This window comes from Chionomys nivalis, chromosome 6 (genome assembly GCF_950005125.1).
Source record: "Chionomys nivalis chromosome 6, mChiNiv1.1, whole genome shotgun sequence".
Taxonomy (NCBI): Eukaryota; Metazoa; Chordata; class Mammalia; order Rodentia; family Cricetidae; genus Chionomys; species Chionomys nivalis.
The window spans coordinates 90,099,481-90,105,502 of record NC_080091.1 but is presented as its reverse complement, the minus strand read 5'-3'; positions in this window follow the sequence as shown (position 1 = coordinate 90,105,502).

Here is a 6,022-nt window from a genome sequence, read left to right as displayed (position 1 = left end):
ACACAGAGGCCTACATTAATTATAAACTGGTTGACCTAGTAGCTCAGGTTTTCTCATTAACTAATTTTTACATCTTACATTAACCCATAGTTCTCATCTGTGTTAGCGAGGCATTCTCATCTTGCTTGCTCTGTGCCTGGCTTCTTCTGTGTTGACTACAGATTGACTCTTTCTTCTTCCCAGAATTCTCCTGTTCTCATTGCCCTGCCTATACTTCCTGCCTGGTCACCCCACCTTTACTTCCTGACTGGCTACTAGCCAATCAACGTTTTATTAAAATGATACAAGTGACAGGATAAAAGACCATTGTCCCATAGCACAGTTTAACATCTCTCTTCGCATATTAGCTTGCTCTGTAGGAACCTAGTATTAGTCTAGCTCTGTCCTGAGATCATGTGATACCATCTACTTTCTGAAGAAATGAAATTGTATTTCCTAAAGCTGTTTTATCCCAGTGGCTTTGAGCTCTAATCTTGAGATCTTACATACTATCACTCCCATTTTTCAATATGTAGGTGCTTCCTTGGTGTTTACCTCAGTCATCTGTAGAAGTCTTCAACAGGCAGGTACCAGGATGGGGCAGTGCCCTGTAGCACATTGATGTTGGCTTATCTGTTGGCTGGAGCCAACGTATCAAACAATGTCTTTTGAGTGAAGCGTTTAGACAACTCTAAGTAGGTCTATTGTTGTGAGAGAGATGCCTTGTTGACATCTACAAACTGAGCACTGCACACTCCCCAAGCCTGCAATACCTAGTATTACTAGCAAAAGATAGGAGGAATAGCTTCAGAGTAATATGTAAAAGTGATTCATACAGACTTAAGGAACAACAGACAACTTTCACTCCTGGGAAGGAAGGGATACTTCTCTCTATTCTTCTTAGTGATCACAATTAAAGTGCCTGGACTATTTAAGACAAAAGAAGACATTCTGAAAGTGAATAGAATTATTGGCTAGGACCTTAAGGTTCCGTGGATGAAAAGTGGTGGGTGTCTAGTTGTCTTCTTTTCCCTTATATCCAGGATTTGAAGCTAAATAGTCTGCTAATGGGTCAGCAACTACAGACAAAAATATGGCCAAACTGAAACTCCAGCAAAAACTTACACCCATCATCCAAAGAAACAGGAAATGAACGGCCTGGCAAGACTGGAAACTTCAGGCCAGCATCACCCAGCTGACAGTCAGACACCACAGAGGATAGTGACCCTACTTATGCAGGCCACTACTGAGGAGTGTCTAGACTTTCCACCCTCAGTAAACCATACAGGTGTTCCAGCTCCATCACCACCAGCATCAAAGTTGTGCCAAGCAGCTAGGAAAAGCGCTGAGACTGCCAGCCCAGACAAACAGCTGTTTGGCATCTGTGGAGAACATGTGGGGAGCCTGGACACCACCCACACCTGGCATGGTTCTGCTGCAGTCTTCATATGATCATGCCACACAAACATACACACACACACACACACACATACACCTAGAATCACCATCTCAGACTATATATCCAAGACTCAAATGAAAAGCTGTCACCATCATGTGAAGAGACGAGGATCTAAACTTGAGTTAGAGAGAAGCATGCAGTGCACCTTGGTGCCGATGTGTAGGGTGACCCTGAAGATCATGGCAAGGTGATCATAAGCTTCAGTGAGGAAGCGATGAAAACATGTCACGCTGTGAAACATAGACTCTGTCCAGAAGCAGAAGACCCACATGAAAATATTAGAATTAAAAAAAAATTACTGAAAAGTTTGAGAAGAAGAATGAAGGGAACCAAGGAAAGAATTGCAAAACTGGAAAATAACAAAAGAGACATTATTAAATATGAACAGAGAGGACTAGCTTTAAAAACACATGAAAACCAAACAAAAACCAAGCAAGCAGAAACAAAGATTTCCCTCAGGGACTTGTGAGGTGTCACAGGAGTTTTACTATTTGTGACATTTGAATTTCAGAGGCAGGCAAAGAAAGGACAGAGCTGAAAAAATATTTAGAGAATTAATGGGTGGGAATGTACAAATCTGGCAAAAGACAGCAGCCTACAAATTCAGGCTATTACCTAAAAGGACAAATGCTAGCAAAGGCACAAAGAAAGAATTCTCACATCTTGTCTAGACTGTCATGTGGGGTAGTCATTATGGAAAATAGCTTCACCGAGCAACTAGAAATCAAATTGCCATGTGTGCCAGGAATCCAGGGACTGGGTGTGTATCCAAAGGAGCTGACACCAGTACACTAAAGACATGTATGTACTTGTGTGTTCAGTGCGGCATTACTCTCACTAGCCAATGTATGAATCAGCTAGAGGGTGTGCAATAAAAACATCAAAGAAAATAAAGCAAATGAAAAATAAACCAATGAAGAATATCATGTAGTTGTAAAGACAGCATTGTGTCACTCACAAGGACATGGATGGAACTGAATAGTGTTACATCAAATAAGTCAACCTCAGAAAGACGAGTTCTGCTTGACCTTACTTACAGTATGTAGAATCTAGAAAGTTGATCTTGACACACAGACAGTAAGATGGTGGTGTAGGGACCTGGGAAGGAGTTGGGCGTGGATGGCTAGTAGAAGCAGCTGGGCAGGAGGAATAAAAACTAATGCTCAAGACAACAGCAAGGTCTCCTCTGGTCAACAGAAAGGTCACCTCAGGTTGACAGCTTGAGTCACTCTGGCAAGTGGAGATAATTTTGAATATTGTTAACATCAACTAATGATAAATATTAGAGTCCATGTTTATGCAATCCCTCTGATATCACTGAAAATGTGCTGCTAAGCCATGCTTTGTTCCTCTGGATATGTACCATTGTTTATGTGTCAATTTAAAATAAAAATATCCAGAAGTTATATTCATTGTTGTTTCTTTTGACAAAGTTTCTATGTATTGACATGCCTTGAACCTGTGATTCTCTTTTCTTGCCTCATGTTATGCTACCACATAGGCCTAAAATATATTTATTTATTAAGATACTTTTTAAGTAAATAAAAGCCCAATTGTAACTGGAAATTTCTCTCTCACCCGCCAGTTCCTGAATAACTACTCTGAGGCTTTATATTAATTGCAAACTGTTCGGACTATTAGTTCAGGCTTATTATTAACTAGCTCTTACAACTTAACCCTTTTGTATTATTCTATATTTTACAATAAGGCTCGTGATTTGTTACCTCACATCTTGCTTCCCCAGTGGTTGCTGGCATCCCTCCAACTCCACCTTCTTTCTCCCTCTATCTCTATTTGGATCTCCTGCCTAGTTATGATCTATCCTGCCATAGGCCAAAGCAGTTTCTTTATTAACCAATGGTAATAAAACATATGCACAGCATACAGAGGGGAATCCCACATCACCCAATGACTCAAAAACTAAAAGAATGCCCCAAAGGAAATGCTTAAGAATGCCGACAGCCAGCTAGAAAAATCACATGGTTTTCCTGTCTGGGCAAACAGTCAGAGAGCCTGACGCCTTCTACCTGAACTCTTCTAGACTAAGGTAATCTGATCTCTTGGTTTTTTATGGAGAGAGACCTTCAAGACAGGGTTTCTCTGTGTTGGCCTGGCTGTCCTGGAACTCACTCTGTCGACCAGGCTACTCTCTAACTCATGGGGATCTGCCTGCCTCTGCCTCTGAGTGCTTGGATTAAAGTGGAGGCTTCTGTCTCTGGCCACAGAGAAGGCTGCCAAAGAGTCAACCATGCAAAGTGCTTGTTGGAGAAAACCAAAGGACAGAGAATGGGAGCTTTATTGTACCCAAAGGAAGAGATTTTGGCTGTTTGTGTCAGATAGGTAAGCAGGTAGTGAAATTCCATCTGACTTGTTCTCAATCTTACATTCCATCATGGTATCAAAGTTGTGGGAAACTTGGTTCAGTTCACCACTGTTCCTAACAACAGGGTGTTTTCTACCAACACTCACAAATGGCTGGGACAGTCAGCTTACACAAAGACAAGGCTTAGTTTAGCTCACATCACAGACAATGAAACCAGTCCATTGATTTTCATCATCTTCTTTGGGAGCACATCTTAGAGACCTAAAGACATCACACTAGACCCCATGTTACTCTGGGAAAAAAAAGCATTTTAACCAAAGTTCTTTGGAGAAATTGGAAATAGATGCTATTGCACTGTTCATTACCAACTCTGTGAACTCAAGTGGAATCTTGTTGAATTTGTATCTTAGGAAGCTATACGCTTCATCCCTGCAGATTGTTTAGAAATGCCCTCAGAACTCATGGTACTTCCATTCAACTATCATTTCTTTATTCTCTTAGGAAGTTCAGAGTTATGACTATCATACTACAGATAAAAGCATTTCATGGCTCTTCATGACTACCTCCTACAGAGCCACCTCTACTACATTTACAATACAACATTAACACGACACACCTTGTGGTGCTACACAGATTATTAAATATGGGTTAAAGCAAGATGTGAGAATTAGCCAATAAGAGGCTGGAACTAATGGGCCAGGCAGTGCTTAAAAGAATACAATTTGTGTGTTATTATTTCCGGGGCTAAGCTAGCCATGTGTGATCCAGGCAGGAACGTAGCCCACTGCTCCCTACAACATCTGTGTCTGTGTGTATGTGTTCTCTCTCTCTCTCTCTCTCTCTCTCTCTCTCTCTCTCTCTCTCTCTCTCTCTCTCTGTGTGTGTGTGTGTGTGTGAATGAAGGGGGAATTTTCTCTCTAAGATATCCAGGTATTCCCTAGGACATGAATTCTCAGGCCTTCAGTCTTCAGACTCAGGGACTCAGATTGTAGCCTCTCAGTTCTCAGGCCTTTAGAACTGGACTGAATCACACCACCAGCTAACAGACAGCATATCATGGGATTTCTCAGCCCCAATAATTATGTGAACCAATTTCCCTAAGAAGCCTCCTCTTATATATCTATGTATTTTCTACTAGATTTTTACTGGCAAATTCTGGCAAACACAAGCATGCTGCTCTTAGTAGAATGGAAGTCCAAAGAGAAACAGGACCTACTACATAATGTGAGGATGCCAGTACAAGCCACAGAGTCCCTCGTGCTCAAAAGACTGCATATCTCATCTGCACAAACTTGTGGTCCAGTGCCCCATCCTGTCTCTATGCAGTTCAGCCGTTCAAAGTAATTATTAAGAACTTCAAGTTGACGTCTTGGCATAAAGATTAGTGGAAGAGCACTTTTGCTAACATGAACAAGACCACTAGTTTCAGCCCTAAATATGCAAAAAGTATTCTAACTTCTTTTTAAAGAGATTCAAGCTTATAGCTACCTAATAAACCAGTGTGGATCCCTTTCAGGTACATAGACTTCTGAGGCAGCCCTGTGCAGTGTACAGGGACACACAGGACCAATGTCACTTGTCTCTACTCTGCCTTTCTGCAGGAGAAATACACTTTTCTGTTCTCTGTTTTCTTTTACACAAAAGGACAAGAAGGTGTTGAAACAACTTTTTGTTGTTGTACTTTTCAGGACATCAAGGTGGCATGTCCACAGTGGGTCAGAGGCAGAGTAGTGCTTGGAGGGGGTGGTAGAGCCTCTTCTGGGCTTGGAGAAGCAGACCCAGAAGTTCAGGAAATGTCAGCCCAATTCCCCCTCAAATGCAAACAAAACAGAATATTTCTTCTGTGAGTGGGTTTCAGCAAACACCGTAAAGGCCTCTATATACAAACCTTCCTGGAAACAGCAGGCAAACCAGTACCCACTCCTACCCACTCTGCTTCACGTCATTTCCTTGGCTTCCTGTGGCTGTCACATCTTATTCAACAGACATTCATAAAAATATTGGCTATTAGACAACTTGTGGCCAATTTATATTCTTAGCATATTCTGCTGAGGCAGTGTGGGGTGACTTAAAGGTGTACACTGGCTCTGACACCGCTTTTCTCAAATTCCCAGAAGCAGTTCCAAAACATGGTCATTTCTCCCGGCTAAAGATCACTCCAGTCTTCTGTGTCTTGCCACAATATCACTATGAACAGAACTAATTGGTCCAGCAGAAATTAACTAAGCACCAAAATGACCAAGATGTGTAAACATGTGGAA